Source organism: Capsicum annuum, chromosome 12 (genome assembly GCF_002878395.1).
Source record: "Capsicum annuum cultivar UCD-10X-F1 chromosome 12, UCD10Xv1.1, whole genome shotgun sequence".
Taxonomy (NCBI): domain Eukaryota; kingdom Viridiplantae; phylum Streptophyta; class Magnoliopsida; order Solanales; family Solanaceae; genus Capsicum; species Capsicum annuum.
In genome coordinates, this window is record NC_061122.1 from 87,438,835 (window position 1) to 87,459,161 (window position 20,327).

A 20,327-nucleotide genomic window follows, 5' to 3' on the forward strand; every position below is an offset into this window, starting at 1 on the left:
TTAAAACTATTGGCTGTGGTCTTTGCTTTGAATATTTGGCGCCATTATTTGTATGGGGTTTATGTTGACATCTATTCAGACCATAAAAGTTTGCAATATGTATTCACCCAGAAGGAGTTAAATCTCTGGCAGATGAGGTAGCTTGAGCTGCTCAAGGACTACGATATGAGTCTTCACTATTATCCAAGCAATGTTAACATGGTTGTTGATGCTCTTAGAAGGTTATCTGTGAAGAGCTTATCTCATATGGAGGAGGGTAAATGAGAATTGGTGAAAGATATTCACTAGTTGGCTAATTTTGGATTTTGTCTCTTAGACTTTAAGGATAGTGGTGTGATGGTGCGAGAGGTGGTGAAGTCATCTGTTTGTACCATGGTGAAATAGAAGTAGGTTTTGATCCTACCTTAATGCGGATTAAAGGTGACATGGGCCAGCATAAAGTAATGGTTTTTGATATTGGTAGTGATGGTATATTGATGTACTAAGTAGGTTATGCATTTTTGACATTGATGGGCTATGAGAGAGGATCTTGGTTGAGGTTCACGAGTTAAGGTACACCGTTCATCCCGAATCGATAAAGATGTACCATATTTTGAAAGAGATATATTGGTGGAATATCATGAAGCAGGATGTGACAAATTTTTTGGTCAAGTATATGGTTGGTCAACAAGTGAAGGTGGAGCACTTAAGACCTGGTGAGTTGTCTCAAGAGATTGAGTTTCCAAAATAGAAGTGGGAAGTGATTAATATGTATTTTATTACTGGTCTTTCACGGTCTCGCCATCAGTTTGATTCGATTTGGATCATCATAGACAGGATGATTAGGTCCTCCTATTTCTTACCTGTGAGAACTAATTACTCTACTGAGGATCATGCAAAGTTGTTCATTCTGGAAATCATAAAGTTGCAAGGTGTACCCGTTTCTATTATATTTGATCGCAGTACTCAGTTCTCCTTACATTTTTTGCATTTCTTTTAGAGAGGTTTGGGAACTAAGGTTAACCTTAGCATTGCTTTCCACTCTCAGATGGATGGACAAGCGGAGAGGACTTTCAGATATTGGAGAATATGCTCATATCCTGTGTGATTAATTCTGGTGATAGTTTGGTTGATTATTTTCCCCTCATTGAGTTTGCATATAATAATAGCTACCACTCTAGCATTGGGATGGCTCCGTTTGAGGCTTTGTATGGTAGGAGATGTCATTCTCTTATTAAGTGGTTTGACGTTGGTGAGGTTGGATTGTTTGGTTCTGATTAGGTTCATCAGGCTATGAAGAAGGTGAATCTTAAGACAACCTAAAGTCCCCAAAAGTCCTATACATATTTAAGGTGAAGAAAGCTACAATTTAAAGTTGGCGATTGGGTTTTCTTGAAGGTGTTTCCCATGAAGGGAGTGGTACAGTTTGAAAAGAAGGGAAAGCTCAGTCCCCATTATGTAGTCCCTTATTTGATTTTGAAGGGAGTGGGAAATGTGCCTTATGAATTGGAATTGCTTTTAATTTTGGGTTCTATTCACCCAGTCTTTCATGTTCTAATGTTGAGAAAGTGCATGGGTGATCCTTCCTTGGTGGTTCCGTTGAAAAACATGGGTGTTTCAGATTTTTTGTCTTATGAGAAGGTCCCGATGGAGATCTTAAATTGGCAAGTACGTTGGTTGTGGACTAAGAATGTGGCTTTGATAAAGGTTCTATGGAGAAACCATAAGGTTGGAGAGGCTACTTGGAAAGTTGAAAAGGACGTGAAGTCCAAGTATCCATTCTTGTCCCCCCTTCCAAATAATCATGCTTAAGGTTTGTATTATCCTTAACATCTTTATTTCTGACTTTGTTAAAGGAAATTGTGATTTTCTTGATATCTTTGTTTTCTTTTTTTGTTAAAGTTAAAAGTGGAAGTATTTTTATGTTAAATCAAGCTAAGAGATACCTTGCCTCATCATTCAGGGATGAATTATCATAATGGGGGGAGGGGGAGAATATAATACCCCAGATCTTGGTCCCTAAAAATTTCTTGATCTTTGAGCTTACTGTCCTCACTACGACTCACCCTATGAGTCGTAGGGTGTCATTATGGCTCTTAGGGACCTAATCGTAGCTTGGATAATATATTGGCCTGGAGTTTTTGTCTTGAATTTGACTTGGTCCCTACGAGTTGTAGGGTCTCTTAACGAGTCGTATGGTGTGAATCATAGGGAAATCAATGTACTATCCTAAGTTCCAGTTGTGACTGCGACTAGAATGTTACGAGTCATAATGTTTGAGTTTGAGTTATTTGGTATGACTAATTACTTGACTAATGTAGGGTGACCTTAGACACTATCCAAACTACGACTAGATTAAATGTGTCATAAGGTGACCCTATGAGTCATGAGGTCATCTGTTACAATTGGGCATCAGTTTTCAGTCTTTTATTTAAGGGCATCCTGGTAATTCGCTCCTACCCCACTTAGTCCCCACGACTTAAAACCTTCTTTAGGACTTCATTAGCATACTATTCACAACAAAACACTCTTTCAAACTCTCTAAATTCTCCCAAGCAAGATACTTAGGGTTTCCAAGAAGTTGATCAATTAGATCTCCCAAGGGTAAATCCTCTCCATAACTCTTGATATTTCAGTCATATTACTATTGCCCAACTAATATTTTTTTGAAGCATGTATTATAAATTGTTATTCATGTGGTTTTGATGTTGGTTTTGGAACATGGGTTGTAGGTTTTGAATGTTTGAATAATGTTTCCCATGGTTTACATAAAATTGTTCATGTTTTATTTATGGTTTTGAACTTGTGGGGTACATGGGCATGGTCAATAAACTTGGAAATTGTGATTTCCCTAAATTTTGTGAATATCTACAACTGAATTGGTAATAACCCAACCCAAATTTTGTGGAAGTTATTTTGAGTATAAGTATAACTGTATTGAACTACTTTCAGAACAATTGCATAATATAAAGGGGTATTTGAAACACAATGGTATGATTTATTAAACAAAGGGAGTCGGTGTTCCCTCGCTTTGTATTAATGAACAAAAGGAATTATTTTTCCCAAGTTAATGTAAATTGTAATGGTATGATGTTGTTACTTTGCAAGTGTAGTTGATATAACGATACCAACACTGTATGCTTAAATGTGTATTATGCTTCAATGAATAGAATGTGATAAATATTTTAATGGGGCTTAAAAGAGGGTCGTATAGCCAGGCCATGAAAGTGGAGGTCCCGAGGGACCAATACTGGGAACTGTATTTGTTGGTGGGGGTCGCAATGGCCTGGGGTTTGAGTCCCCTCACTTATGACCAGGTGGTTCGAGTCCACCTTATTATTATGATTGGGAAGTTAGAGTCCCCCATATTACATTACATGATCAAGTGCTTAAGTCACCTTAGTATAGTATTGGGAGGTTTGAGTTCCCCATGCATATATATAGGATTATTCTTTGGTTCGTGCGGCTACACATTCTAGGGATCGACTAGGGGGGATATCTGGGGCCCATATAGCCCCTGGGTACTATTATATAACATTTAAGATACGTAATCCAAGCTAAAGTTTTAAAGTGCATGTTAAGCCTTGTTCCCTACCTAGTATGTTATATAAGTATATATATATGCACACATGTATGTGAATATGTACATTGAGTTGAACTGGGGTTTGACATGTCATTACTTTATCCTTATCTCTGAGTTACATGTTAGTTCTCAAACTACTAACCGTCTCTGGACACTGTATTCCCACACAATGTAGGCACCGGAGATACTTCTACTTTTCCTGTGTAGTATTAGGTGCATCGACTTAATTCGTCGGTCATTTGCAGTGTAGTGGTGAGCTTTCATTTTCTAGAAAACTTAATCATTCCATTGATTCTCTTTCATAAACTAGAATTGAAGAGTCCACATTAACATTATCATTGTCATTGTCATTGTTAGAGTTGGGGGCATGTCCCGACACTTTGTTAATTTTTGTTTTGTTAGAAGGCTTTATGGATTTCTGTGGATTTGGGTGGTGGCGTTGGTTGTTTTTGTTAGTTAATGGTTATTGGTTGTTGACATATCTTAAATTCTTTGAGCTTATTTTTTGCTATTTGTTTATATGTTCGAAATTCATTCACTGCTGGGGGTGTTGTGTTCTGTTTGGTTAGGAGCAGGGGTGGTCTCTGGTCCTTATTGGACTTGAGATGCCCGCCACAGCCAAATCCTAGTTTGGGTCGTGACACATTGATTGTAGACTAGGGTCATGTCATAGGCTTAGGTTAGGTTTGAGGTTTGTACTAGGGTTTAGCGTGAGGGTGGGGTTTGGGTTTGGGTATGGCGATGGGTTAGGGTTGAATCTAGGATCAAGTTTTGGGTTGGGGCGAGGGGTAGTAAGGTTTGGTGGGGTAAGAGAGCTTCTAGGTTGAGAGTTTGGTCTTAAAACATCGAGACTCTTCAAGGCATGTCCATAGAGCTCGTAAAGATTGTTAGGAAGATGAGGATTAGTGGCGCTTATGTCTAGGAAACCAAATGGATAAGATCTAAGGTAAAGGATGTGGATGGGTATAAGTTATGGTACTCGAGTAGAGTGAGGCATAAGAATGAGGTAGGTAACTTAGTAGATGAAGATCTTAGGGGTCAGATGGTTGAGGTTAAGCGGGTTGATGATAGGTTGATGTCAATTAAGTTGGTCATTGGAGGGTCTACTTTGAGCATTGTTAGTGCCTATGCTCCACAAGTAAGGTTGGATGAGGAGGAGAAGAAGAACTTTTGCGAGGTTTTAGATGAGGTGGCAATAGGTATTTCGAGCACTGAGATGCTTTTGGTTGGAGAGGTTTTCAATGGGCATATTGGGTCTTTATTGAGAGGTTATGATGATGTGTATATCGGTATCGATTTTGGGGAATAGAATGAAGGAGGATCTTCTCTTTTGGATTTTGCTAGGGCGTTTAGGTTGTAGGTGGCAAATTTGAGCTTTATGAAGAGGGAGAAAATTAATTTTGACTTTAGATTATTATCTTTGATCATATTCTTATCTTTGAAATAATAATATCATTCAAATAATAAAAAAGAGAAATATTCGAACTTGAATCTTTTGTTTTCTAATTTAAATAATGTAAAAATAAAATGTAAGTAGACGAGGAGGTGGATGTAGCCAAATGGATCAATGCAGTGGATTGTGAATCCACCATGCATGTAGTTCAATGGCCAAGACCCAAATAAACCTTTTGCTTCTTAGAAAGGGTGATAGAGCGATTTGTAAAGACTATAAAGTCATACCTAGCGAGAATGTTTTGACTCACATAGGCTGTTGGTGATGGACATAGTAATCAAAAAGGGCAGAAAGAAGAGGAGTGTGGAGGACCGGCCTAGGATTAAGTTGGGTAGCATGACTTTGGCTAGTTCTTTTGAAATAGAGGAGAATTTGATGACTATAGGGGCTTGGGAGAGTATATAAGATGTGGATTATATGTGGGAGACGACTGCTAGTTGCATTAGGAAGACTCATAGCGTGGTGTTGGGTGTTTTAAGAGGTCGTTCTGGCAAGCACCAGGGGAGGTAGGGTAGGGGGTCTGGTGGTGAAATAAAGAAGTTAAGAGGAAGGTGGAGGACAATAAGGTGGCCTATGCTAAGTTTGTGTAGAGCAAGGATGATGAGGAGAGGCAGACGAATAATAGGAGTATAAGTTAGCTAGAAGAAAGGTTAAGTTAGCAACTACGGTGGCTAAGACAACAACTTTTGAGAGCTTATATGTGGCTTTAGAGAAGAAAGACGGGGATAAAAAGTTGTACAGTCTTACCAAGGCTAGGGGGCGGAGGGCACGTGACCTTGACCAAGTGAAATGCATCAAGCGAGAGGATGATACAGTGTTAGTTGAGGATGCCCTCATTAGAAAGAGCTGGCAGTCCTATTTCCAAAGAACTTTTGAACAGCTAGAGTGATGAAATTTTCATGCTTGCGGACTTAGAGAACTCAGAGATGTGTTTCAATTATGGTTACTATAGGTGTATCAAGGTTGAGAAGTTCAAAAGGGCTATTCGTAAGACGCATAGGGCCAGGGCGACTGGGCCAGATGAGATTATGGTAAATTTTTGGAAGAGCACTGATGGGGTAGGTTTGGAGTGGCTGAATAGGTTACTTAACATTATTTTTAGGCCGTGAAGATATCTAAAGCTTGGATAGGGAGTACGATGATTCCATTATATAAGAACAAGGGGGACATTCAGAGTTGTAACAACTATAGGGGTATCAAGTTGTTGAGTCGTATTATGACGGTTTGGGAAAGGGTGGTAAAGTTGAGTCTGAGGAGGATCATGACTGCTTTTGAAAGTCAGTTAGGTTTTATGCCAGGTTGTTTGGCTACTAAGGCTATTTACCTCGCGAGGAGATTAGTGGAGCAGTTTCGAGAGAGGAAAAAGGACTTGCATATAGTGTTTATTGATCTTGAGAAGGCATACATTAAAGTCTACATAAAGATTATGTGGAGGTGCTTGGCGTCTAAAGGGGTGCCTGTGGCGTACATTGGGTTGAGTCAGGACATGTATGACAGAGCGTAAACTCATATGAGGACTGTAGGAGGAGATTCAGAGCACTTTCTTATTTTAATAGGGTTGCACCAGGGATCAACTTTTAGTCCATTTTTATTTGCCTTAGTGGTGGATGTTTTGATATGACATATTTAAGAAAAAATGCCTTGGTGTATGTTATTTGTTGATGATATTGAACTAATTGACGAGACTCAGGGATAAGTTAATGGTAAGTTGGAGATTTAGAGACAGATCCTTGAGTCTAAAGGATTTTGATTGAGCAACACCAAGATGGAGTACTTGGAATGTAAGTTCAGTAATTTGTCGCATGACGCTGACGTGGTAGTGAAATTGGATGCTCAGGCCATTCATAAGAGGGAGAGTTTCAAGTATCTTAGGTCTATCAATTAGGAAAATGGTGACATTGATAAGGATGTCACACACCATATTAGTGTAGGGTGGCTGAAATTGAGACTCACTTTGAAAGTTTTATATGGTAAGAAGGTACCTCTGAAGCTTAAAGATAATTTCTATAGAGTGGCAGTCTAACCGGCCATGTTGTATAAACTGGAGTGTTGGCCAGTTAAAAACTCCTACATCCAAAAGTTAAAGGTGGCGGAGATGAGGATAATGCGATGGATGTATGTCCTTACCAGGAGAGAAAGGGCTAGAAATGAGATTATTCGAAAGAAGGTAGGAGTAGGTTTAGTGGAGGACAAAATACAAGAAGTGGATGCTCTAGTATGAAGGTGTGAGAGGCTGGCTATGGATGGTTTTAGATGGGGTAGGTGTAGGCCAAAGAAATACTGGAATGAGGTAATTAGGAATGATATGAGTAGTTACAACTTACAAAGGATATGACCCTTGATAGGAAGGTGTGGAAGACGCGGATTAGGATAGAGGGCTAGTGGGTAAGGGTTCATTTGTAATAGTAGGAAAGAGTGCTTTGTCTATATCTAAAGTTCCTTGTTCGTGGCATTTTGGTGATGTCTATGATTTTGAATAGATTGTTTATAGTATTATCTTGTGGTTGTCTTATTTTCTATATTAGCTAGTGGCATGTTATCCCATTTTTTGTGTACTTTTATATTTTTTGTTTGTTATACTGTTATTTATCCTGAGTCGGGGTATATCAAAAATATCCTCTCTACTTCATTTGAGATAGTGGTATGGACTACATACACATTATCCTCCGCAGACCCCATTATGTGGGAATACACTGGGAATATTGTTGTTGTTCTCTTCTTAGTATCCTTACTAAACAAAGAACGACGACTTTTTAATAGAGTTAGCACTTGTCATAAGATCTATTGACTAAAGTCGTTGAAGGCCTATCTGAGTATGTAAACTATGTGGTGGACATGATAAAAAATAAATCTTCTACATCAGCCAAATCTTATACCTTAAGAAGATTTAATGAAGCAATATTTTAAATTTTCTGTTCATCATATTCATACCCGTCCTTTTCCCTAATGGAAGTCAGGATGAAATCTGCTTTCATTCAAAACCAACTCACTATAAAGAAATAAAAGCTTTGTGAAAGTTTTAGAAGGAATATAAATTTAAAAATTTTAATAAATAAAGTAAATAATTGTAATTTTTTTATAGCAATTATTATACTAATGAAAGAATTTTTTCTTACTAATTAGTCGTGAAATGATCGAAAGAGTTGTATTGAATCATGTAAAACTAAATTTTCATCTACTTGAAATGCATGTATTCCTTTCGTCTCAAATTAATTGACGTATTTTTTAAAACAATTATCTCAAATCATTTGTTATTTTATAAATTCAAGACAAAATTTAATATTATTTTTTTATTATTTTACTCTTAGTATTAATTATTTACCGTAAATTTGGAACATTTCAATTTGTAGGTTAGTCAAGAGTACACGTTGTTGCTTAGCTTCGAGTTAGTAGCAGATGTTTGTAAAATAACAAATTGATAATGTAAATAATGTTAATCACAAATTAAGTGAAGCTTGAAAATAATTCTATAACGATGATGCAGAGGAAAGTTCCTTAGTCATGGGTCGGCCTTGTCCGGGGTCGATATCAATTAAAGCAACGAGCAAAATAAGTGAAGGTAACACAGACAATAAAAATTTTTAAGGGAAAAACTAAAGAAATTTTATTGCTTGTGGATAGAGATGAGTAAAATCAAAAGTCCTTACAATCAAAAAAAATGTCTCTATATAAGGTACAAAAATTATTTTGGGCCAATGGGAGAGTGACATTTAAACCTTGGAGTACTTTGACCAATGACCAAGCACTACATGTCGACTAACCATTGGAGAATATCAATCCAATTTTGCATGTCTAGCATGGATCAGATGAGGATCATCTACGCACCTGAAAGCTCTAACACATTAGTCTTTTGTCTGCCCTTTCATGCGCGATCACTGTTGGTGGTGGTCTCATGTCATTTTAATCTCGTTTGAGAGGACATTCTTCCGTTTCAACACGTTTTAAGGATAATTTTATCACGGGACGACTCTAGTTCTACCCAATTCAAGATATCCCGCACGTGCTAAAACTATTTTACCTCATACAGTAATTGTTCTTAAATACATCAAGCACCTCAATTATGATAGGGTACCACATAAATAAAAATATTAAATCAAGAGAAACTATATCACCTAAAAATTCCTTTTAAAAATGAATACTTTATTACGATCCAATTATTCGGATAGTGAGGACACTCTACTTCATTCGGATAGAAAAACTCTTGCCACCCAATTAAAAAATATACGGAAGCCATAAATAAGTATTATTAATCTCTTCAAAATCTATAAAATTTATTACAAAAACTCCTTAAATACAACAAAAGAAATCCTTTACCCCCAAGGACCTAGTCTAGGTATGTACAAGAGTACTATAGAAAAACAGTAATAATGTAAGACTCAGCTTCCATTATGAGAATGAAAGGATTGAAGTTGTTGGAGATCTCTAACCGCATCGAGAAAAAAAATTCAAAATGATTCTGCAATAGACTTTACCCCATAAAAGAATATAACAAGAGTAGCATCAGTACAGTCACATATACTGATAATCATCCTTGACAGAGTCAAGTTAAATTACGTAATCATAATCCAAATATTCAAAATCAAATGTGAACTTACATAATATATCAATCAAATTATTTAATCACAAATTTCCCAATCACCACTATCTTTATTATACTCTTACTGTTAGATCTTATTAATTTGTAGTAATTCTTACTAATCACATGTCGATCCATTATGTAGTATTCATCGCTAATTGAACACCTTTTCACCATTAACCTATGTTTTCCACTTACAACCACAAATCTATTATTCATTCAAATACAAACTTAATAGCATATATTTCACAACGAACACCCAAGAACATTAGTAACCATTCAATTCATCCCCATTCATAATAATACCTTAGGAAAAGTCCAAAAATCATGAACAATATACAAATTCATCTTTTCACATATTTAGTATTCAATTTAGATAAAATATCATCTTAAAGTAATGAAAACAATCAATATTCTACCTTAACACAATCAAGTTAAGTAGATAGATAAATCATATTCAAGTAAATAGTATTCAATTCAATTTAACTACCACAAAACTCATAAAGCAATCAACTCATCACTTTTCTGAAAACACTTTTTTATTGTCCAACAAAAAGTAGTAGCTCATTCAATCACAAAATTAATTAACTGGGTCGTACAAGAGTCCAAATATAATGAACACCAATGTAATTCTGTTCACTCAAAAAATCGTCAAACTCTCTAATTTACCTTGTGCATACAGAAAACACCCTGGGTTCTAGTCCTTGAAAAATTTCCTTGGTTTTAAGTTTTCTGTTGATCATACGACTCACCATACAAGACATATAGTTAGGGTATGGGTCAGGTGACCTATCTCGTATATTGTCTAGCGTTTGGTAGGTAGGCTTCTGGTGTGGTTACGATTTGGTGGGTATATGTTGTATGGTTGGTGATGGGTAGATTGGTTGATCCTTCACTTAGTCTTAAATTTTGTAACTTAACTTGGATCTGAGTACGAGTGGCTCACCATGAGTCATGAGGATAGGGTACGTTTGGTATAGTCTAACTCATATGTTGGACAATGTCCAACCCCTCTTGATTCTGTTATGGGTACGAGTTAAAGGTACTTGTCGTATACTTGGGAATGAGTTGGTCTTTATGGTCATATGTTGGATAGTGTTAGGGTCCAAGTGGCTGCCTAGTGTATGAGTAATAGACCACTCATATGTTAGGGTACAGTTTGGGTGGGGTAGTCGTACCTACCTGTGAGAATTCTTTTACAGTTTAAGTTGGGGGTATTTTGGACTTTTTCCCTCTTAACTCATCATGAACCCACGACCTAAAATACTATTGGGATTTTATTTACCGTATTATTCTAATCTTAAACACTCAAAAACTCTCTCAAATATTTCTTAAGCTCTTAGGTTAAGCGAAGGCTAGGGTTTCCTTTAAGGTGGTTAATTAAGGCTCTAAAGGGTAATTTCTTTTCTTCTTCTTCGTAATCTAAGGCATGTTACTTCTCCCTCATTGTTAGTTCAATTGAAGGCATGTTTTATGAATAGTTTTCATGGCATAATTATGATATGGTTTTGGGTTTTGAATTATATATTGGGGGTTTTGGTTATTAGTGGTTGATTTATGTTTTCCCATGTTTTTACTTGTGGTTTTCATATTATAATGGTGGTTTGAACATGTGTTTTTATGGGAGTGGTCAATTGGTACTTAGTTTTGGTTTCGGAAACTATACACCCTCAACATGTTTGTTAAAATGCCTATGAGAATGATTTTATTACATAATTGGACTTTCATTGAAAACTTTGCATGGTATAATATGGTGATGGAACTTAAATTGTTTAAATGGTTTTAATGTCTAAATGGTAAAGCCTTGGTGTCCATGGTTTTGATTTAAAATCTTATGGGTTACACAGAAATCCCCCAAGTGAATCTAATATTAAAACCTGCGGGGTACATAGAAATTTCCCAAGTGTTGGCTAAGGACATTGCTTGCAAGCTATAGTCAGTATGAATATACCACTTCTTATAGCCTTGGTTAATAATACATGGAATTGGTTTTTTGATTGTGTGCTAATGGTTTTAATTGGGCAATAATGGCGGGTTGTGCGAATTGGTGGTTTGATTGTATGGTCCAATGGACGAACACTGGAAACTCATTTTTGTCGACATAAGGATTGATCATGGAGACCATATACTTGTGGGGTACATTATAATCCCCTAAGTTATACTTGTATATATGTATCATGGAGGGTGAAGGGTGCACAGGAATCCCCTACCCCTATGATATCTCTGGTACGTGCAGCTACACGCACTAGGGCCCATTCAGGGGGTAATACTGGACCCATATAACACATGGGTGGTTCTAGGACGGTTAAGCTACAAAACCCAGATTAATTATTTTAAATGCATGCTAAACCCCGTTCCATTTCCAGTATGGATTATATACATATATATATATATATGCATGGATATGAATGCATATGGTTATTCACTTGGTTTTAAGTGTTGGCATTATTTTTTCTTTATCTTGAGTGAGTGCTAGAGTTCACCCACTAACCCATCCTCAGTCGTGGTATCCCCATGCGATGCAGGAACTGGCCATACTAATACTCCTCCTGTTCAGTGGTCGGATTCAAGAATAGCTTTGAGTTGGATTGAAGTGGTGAGTTTCCATACTCCAGAAGGCTTCATTTTATTTTATGGTCTTGTCTTCATACTTTGGTTATTTCTTAGATGTCAGTTTTGGCTATGGTTGGGGACATGTCCCAACTGGATACTATTTTACTTTTGGATAGAGGCTTTGCGAGACTATTATAGGTTGGTATGGGTGATATCGGTATTGGTGTCAGCCTTGGCATTGGTATTGGTATTATGGCTGATACCGATTGACTGTATTTGATTTATTATTATTCCATTTTGTTATGTCATATATATATGTTTGGAATTCATCTATCTTAAGTGTAGGGCAGTTATGGTTGGGTATTGGGGGTGGTCTTCAGTCCCAGTTGGGCTTAAGGCACCCGACATGACTAGGCCAGAGTTTGGGTCATGTCAGATTGGTATTAGTGCCCTAGGTTCATGGTCAATTGAGAGTCCACAAAGCCATGTCAAGTATAGTCTTTTTTAAGGGTGTGTAGCATGCCGTACTCATAAGAGAGAGGCTACAAGGCATTTAGGGTTCTATTTTCAAGCCTTGGAGTCTAAGTCCTGGAATCTTCTCTAACTCCTATTTGTTTTCTTTTTAGATCATTCCTTGATGATTTGAAGCTCACGGAAAACTCCTCGGTCCCAACTAAGGACAATGTTAATGGAACATGCTCTACTCATGGGATCCATACTCAATCTAGAGGTCCAGTTTTTGATTGTTCTGGAATTCCAATGATTCCCTCTAGTTATCCTCAGGCTGACGTGATAAATGCTGAGTTTTGTCAGTCGATTCATATAATTGTTTATTTGGTAGCTTCTCAGGCTGAGCGTGGTGCATCTGCTACTCCATCTTTTGAGGACACAAGGGTTAGCCAGTTTATGAGGTTGAATTCTCTGAACTTTACTAGTGTTAAGGTAGAGAAGGATCCTCAGGATTTTTTGGATAAGATGGAAAATATTTTCCTTGTTTTACATGCCATGAATATGTAAAGGGTGGAATCTGCGACCTACCAACTACAATATGTGACGTACCAATAGTATGAGGAATTGGATCAGGAAAAGGGTGACACTGATGATTCATCACTGTGGGAGGATTTCTCTAATGTATTTTTGGACCAATTCATTCATCAAGAGTTGAGGAAAGCAAAAGTAAAGGAGTTTGTTAACCTGAAAAAGGAAAGATATCAGTTAAAAAGTATTCCTTGAAGTTTCATCAGTTGTCTCGATATGCTTTGGAGATGGTGTCTTATATGAGGGCCTAAACAAGAAAGTTTGCTTCGGGACTGTCTCATGAGTTGATCCTTGAAAGTAAGGTTGCCTTACTGATCAAGAACATAGATATTTCTAGGTTGGTTGTCTGCATGCAATAGGTAGAGTAGGAAAAGAAAAAGTAGGTTAAGTTAAGTGAGAGGAAGGAAAAGAAGTTTAGATTCTTTAAGTAGGATGGTGGCTAGGAATAGAGTGGCGGGGGTAGTGGTAAGTGGCCCAAGTTTAGGTCCTACTCAATGGCTAGTTCTCCCTACCCAAAGCTGTCGGGTAAAAGAAATTTCTATTCTGGCGATAACTTCAGGGCATAGGATGCCCAATCTCAGGCTAGTGGGGCTCAGTCGGCTCCATCGTGTCCTCTTTATAGGATCTGTGGTCATCTGCATAGGGTTTTCTGTGATGAGGGAAGGGACAGGTGTTCCTAATTTGGTTAGCCAAGCCATATGCTTAGAAATTATCCTATTGGTAAGGTTTTCTCTGGGGCAAACAAGGTTCTGGTTGCTTTATATTCAGCCCTAGCATAAAAGGGTGCACCATCTAGTTCTGACATTGGACAAAACTGTCTTTTTGGACTCATTACTCGATAGTAATCTGAGGCATTGCTTGATGTTGTAACTGATACATTGCAACTCTTTTCCTGTGATGTGTACCGTTTACTTGATCCGAGGTCTACTCTGTCTTATGTGACCCTATTTGTGGTTATGTATTTTGGTTTTTGTCTAGAGTATGTTTTAGACCTTTTTTCTATTTGTACCTCGGTAGGTGACTTTGTGATTGCTAAAAGAGTCTATATAGGGTGTGTGGTATCTGTTGGTAGTAAGGAGACTTTGGTGGATTTGTATGAATTAGATATGGTGGATTTATATATTATTTTTAGAATGGATTGGTTGTACTTATGCTATGCGTCCTTAGACTGTAGGACCCATAGGGTTGTTTTTAAATTCCCTAACAAGCTAGTTATTGAGTGCGAGAGTAGTTCCCTAGCTCCTAAGGGAAATTTTATATCATATCTTAGAGCTCGGAGATTAATCTCCAAGGGGTGTCTCTGTCACATTGTTCGGGTTAAAGATTCTAACTCGGAGGGTCCTTTTTTGCATTCAGTTCTGGTGGTGAATGAATTTCTTGAGGTCTTATTTGATGAACTTCCTAATGTTTCCCCTGATGAGGAGATTGAGTTTGGAATTGATCTTGTTTTGTAAACTCATCCAATCTTTATTCCCCTTTATAGAATAGCTTCGACTAAGTTAAAGAAGCTTAAGGAGCAACTCAAAGATCTTTTGGATAAGGGTTTCATCCATCCTAGTGTGCCTCGATGGGGTGAACTAGTGTTATTGGTGTATAATAAGGATGGTTTCCTTTGAATGTGTATTGATTATCGGCAATTGAATAAGGTGACAGTAAAGAATAAGTACCCTCTTCCAAGGATAGATGACTTATTTGATCACTTGGAGGGTGCCAAGTTCTTTTCTAACATTGATCTTCAATCCAGGTATCATCATCTTAAGATTAGGGAGGTTGATATCCCTAAGATAGATTTTCGTACTCAGTATGGGCATTTTGAGTTCTTGGTGATGTCATTTAGTTTGACCAATGCCCTAGCGGTATTCATGGATTTGATGAATAGGGTCTTCCATTAGTTTCTGGACTCATTCATCATTGTATTAATAGATGACATTCTGGTGTACTCTAAGGGTGAGGTGGATCATGCCAATTACCTTTAAGTTATGTTACAGACTCTGAAAAAACAATAGTTGTTTGGTAAATTCTCTAAATGTGATTCTGGTTGAACGCTGTCACTTTTTTGGGTCATATTATTTCTAGTGAAGGGATCATGATAGATTCGCAGAAGATTAATGTGGTTAAGAAGTGGACTAAACCTAGACTCCAATCGATATTAAGAGCTTCTTGCTACCCCATTGACTAAGTTGACTCAGAAGAAAGTAAAGTTCATATGGTATGATGTGTGTAAGTGTAGTTTTGAGAAGTTGAAGGATAAGCTAACTTCAGCCTCAGTTTTGACTTTGCCTGAAGGCCCTGATGTGTTTGTGGTTTACTGTGATGCATCCCGTATGGGACTTGGTTGTGTTCCGATGCAGCATGGTAAGGTGATAACTTATGCTTCTAGGCAGTTGAAGGTGCATGAAAAGAATTATCCTACTTATAATTTGGAGTTGTGAGCTGTGGTGTTTACACTAAAACTCTAGAGTCATTATTTAATGGAGTGCATGTGGACATCTTTTCTGATCATAAAAGCCCATAGTATGTATTCACTTAGAAAGACCTTAACCTCAGGTAGAGGAGGTGGCTTGAGCTTCTCAAGGACTATGACATGAGTCTTTACTACCATCCAGGTAAAGCTAATATTGTTGTTGATGCTTTTGGCAGGTTGTCCATAGGGAGTATAGCTCATGTGGATAAGGGGAGGTGGGAGTTGGTAAAGGACATTTATTGTTTGTCTAACCTTAGAGTTCGTCTCCTGGACTCTGAGGATGGTGGGGTATTTGTTCAAAAAGTGGCACAGTCATCTTTGGGTGCTGAAATTAAGGAGAAGTAAATGTTAGATCCTTTCTTGATGAAAATCAAGGGTGATGTAGGTGAGAAAAAAATAATGGTATTTGAGATTAATGGTGATGGTACCTTGCAGTACAAAGGAAGATTATATGTTCCTGACATCGATAGTTTATGAGAGAGGATCTTAGCTGAGGCATATGAATTGTGCTATATTATTCATTTTGGTTCGATAAAGATATATCATGACCTTAAGAAGATGTATTGGAGAAATGGTATGAAGAGGGATGTGGCTAATTTTGTGGCCAAGTGCATGGTGTGTCAACAAGTGAAACTTGAGCACACAAGGCCTGGAGGATTGTATTAAGAAATTGAATTGCCTGAATAGAAATTGGAAGTGATCAACATGGATTTCATTACCGATCTTCCTCGGTCCCAGAATCAGTTTGATTCGATTTGGATCATCGTGGATAGGATGACAAAATCGGCTCACTTTTTGCTAGTGAGTACTAACTTTTTGGTTGAGGATTATGTGAGGTTGTATCTTCAAGAGATTGTGAAGCTGCATGGGGTGCCTGTCTCTATAATCTTTGATCATGGCACACAGTTTACATCTCACTTTTGGCGGTTATTTTAGAAAGGGTTGGGGACTAAGGTGAGTCTTAGTACTGCCTTTCACCCATAGTCGGACGGGCAAGCAGAAAGGACTATTTCGGCATTAGAGGATATGCTTTGTGCGTGTGTGATTGACTATTGTGGTAGTTGGGTTGTGCATTTACCTCTTATAGAGTTTGCTTACAATAATAATTATCACTCTAATATTGGGATGGCTCAATTTGAAGCCTTGTATGGTAGGAGATGTAGATCTCTTATTGGGTGGTTTGATGTCGGTGATGCGGAGATGTTTGGCCCAGATTTGGTTCACCAAGCTAGGGAAAAGGTGAAGGTAATTTGAGATAGGCTTAAGGCTACCCTAAGTCGCCAAAAAGTCCTATGCCGATGTGAGGCAACTAGAGTTAGAGTTTGAGGTTGGGGATAGGGTGTTCCTAAAGGTGTCTCCTATGAAGGGAGTGACATGGTTTGGTAAGATGGGCAAGCTCATGCCCTGGTATATCGGTCTTTACTTGGTCTTGAAAAGGGTTGGTAAGGTTATATATGAGTTGGAGTTGTCTTCTAGTTTGAGCTCCATTCACTCAGTATTCTATGTTTCTATGTTGAAGAAGTGTAAGGGTAATCCGTATCAAATCGTGCCTATTAGATATATTGGTATCTCAAACTTTTTGTCTTATGAGGAGGTCCCAGTTGAGATCTTGAATCAGCAGGTTCGTTGGTTGTGAACCAAGGATATAGTTTCAATTAAGGTTCTATGGAGGAACCATAAGGTTAAAGTAGCTACTTGGGAAGTGGAAGAGGACATAAAGTCCAAGTTTCCGTTTCTATTTTCTGCTCTGGGGATTCGTGCGGAAGGTATGTGTTCTTCATCACATCTTTGTTTTCTAACTTAGTTAAAAGAAATATTGATTCCTTGCATCTTTGTTTTCTAACTCAGTTAATGGTCGGAATAGGTGTATGGAGTTTTAAATCAGTTTTCTACTGCCTTATTCATCATCCGAGGACGAATGATCTATATGGGGGAGAATTGAAACACCTTGGGTTCTGGTCCTTGGAATATTTCTTGGTTTTTGAGTCTTCTGCTAATCATATGACTCACCATATGAGCCGTATGGTGACGGTACGGGTCAGGTGACCCATCTCGTATATTGGCCAGTATTTGATGGGTGGGTTTCTGGTATGATTACGATTTGGTGGGTACGGGTTGTATGGTTGGTGATGGATCGGTTGGTTGATCCTTCACTTAATCTGAAATTTGGTAACGTAACTTGGATCTGAGTACGAGTGGCTTACCATGAGCCGTGAGGATAGGGTATGAGTGGTATAGTCCAACGCATATGTTGGACAATGTCCAACCCCTCTTAATTTTGTTATGGGTATGGGCTAAAGGTTCTTGTTGTATGCTTGGGTACGATTTGGTCTTGGTGGTCGTATATTGGACAGTGTTGGGGTCTAAGTGACTTCCTAGGGTACGTGTGGTGGGTACCATTCGTATGTTAGCTTATGGTTTAGGTAGGGTAGTCGTACCCACCTACGGGAATTCTTTTACAATTTAAGTTGGGGGTATTCTGGACATATCCCCTCTTAATCCATCATGACCCCACGACCTACAATACTATTAGGACTTCATTTACCCTATTATTCTAATCTTAAACACTCAAAAACTCTCTCAAATCTTTCTCAAGCTCTTGGGTTAAGCGAAGGCTAAGGTTTCCTTCAAGGTGGTCAATTAAGGCTCTGAAGGGCGATTTCTCTGTCTTCTTCTTAATCTAAGGCATGTTACTCCTCCCTCATTGTTAGTTCAATTAAACTCTTGTTTTATGAATGGTTTTAATGGTATAATTATGATATGGTTTTGGGTTATGAATTATATGTTAGGGTATTTTGGTTATTAGTGGTTGATTTATGTTTTCCCATGTTTTTACTTATGGTTTTCATATTATAATGGTGTTTTGAACATGTTGCATGAGAATGGTCAAATGGTACTTGGTTTTGGTTTTGGAAACTATATGCCCTCAATATGTTTGTTAAAATGCCTATGAGAATGCTTTTATTACATAATTGGACTTTCATTGAAAACTTTGCATGGTATAATATGGTGATGCAACTTAAATTGGTTAAATGGTTTCAATGGCTAAATGATACGACCTTGGTGGCCATGACTTTGATTTAAAACCTTGTGGGGTACACGAGAATCCCCCAAGCGAATCTAATAATGAAACCTATGGGGTACATGGGAATACCCCAAGTGTTGGCTAAGTACATTACTTGCAAGCTATTGTCGGTATGAAGATACCACTTCTTATAGCCTTGTTTAACAATACCTGGAGTTTATGGTTTGATTTTGTGCTAATAGTTTTAGTTGGGAAATAATGGCGGTTGTGATAGCTAACCAAGAAGGTGTGAGTTCAATGGACGGACACTGAAAACTCTTGTTTGCCAACATGTGGTTTGGTCATGGTGATCATATACTTGTGGGATACATGGGAATCCCCTAAGTTATACTTATATATATGTATCATGGAGGGTCAAGGGTACACGAGAATCCCCTACCCCTATGATATTTCCGATACGTGCGACTACACGCACTGAGGTCCGTTTAAGGGGTAACACTAGACCCATATATCCCGTGGGTGGTTTTAGGACGGTTAAGTTACACAAACCTAGGTTAATGATTTTAAATGAATGCTAAACCCGAATCCTTTCCCGGATGGATTCTATATATGTATTTATATATGCATGGATGTGAATGCATATGGTTATTCACTTGGTTTTAAATATTGGCTTTATTTTTCCCTTATCCTGAGTGCATGCTAGCATTCACCCGCTAACCTGTCTTTGGGCGTTGTATCCCCACAACGATGCAAGAACTGACCATACTCCTCCTCCTATTTAGTGATCGAATTTGGGAACAACTTAGATTTGGATTAAAGTGGTGAGCTTCCATAATTCGGAAGGCTCCATTTCATGTTATGGTCTTGCCTTCGTACTTTGATTATTTCTTAGACTTTGGTTTTGGCTATGGTCGGGGGCATGTCCCGATCGGATATTGTTTTAATTTCGGATAGAGGCTTGGTGAGACTATTATGGGTTGGTATGGGCGGTGTGGGCATTGGTATTGGTATTATGCCTGATACCGGTTGACTGTATTTGATTTATGATTTTTCCCATTTTGTTTTGTTATATATATGTGTTTAGAATTCATTCGACTTAAAGTGTAGGGTGGTTATGGTTGGGTAATAGGGGTTGTCTCCGATCCCGGTTGGGCTTGATGCACCCGACACGACTAGGCCCTGGTTTGGGTCGTGTCAATACATGCTATGGGTCATATATATCCATTAGTAATGTCTTGTAGGGGATGAACTCGGTCCATGTATGAGATAACCTAAACAAATAGTATTTGCCATCCTTATCCTAAACCAAGTGTTATACCACCCTTATGTCAATGTCTCCGACTTTGTCTTTATTAATTTCGATCGATTCAATCATGATTAACCCTTATTTATTCATCTCACAACAACCATTAGTATTATAAAGCAAGAACAAACACATAATAAGTTAATCAACTACCTTGTACATCGAACAAGGTTATTTTACCAATCTTACTATAAATTATTAATTTTCAACTTTCATTCATAACTAATACATCCTTCATTTATTAGCATGCATTGCAACAAGTAATCAAACAACTAGTTAACATGCAGACATAAAATTAACTTGAGTTTTAACTCCAATTCAACCATCACCTACTAAATAGAAAATAATGTCCG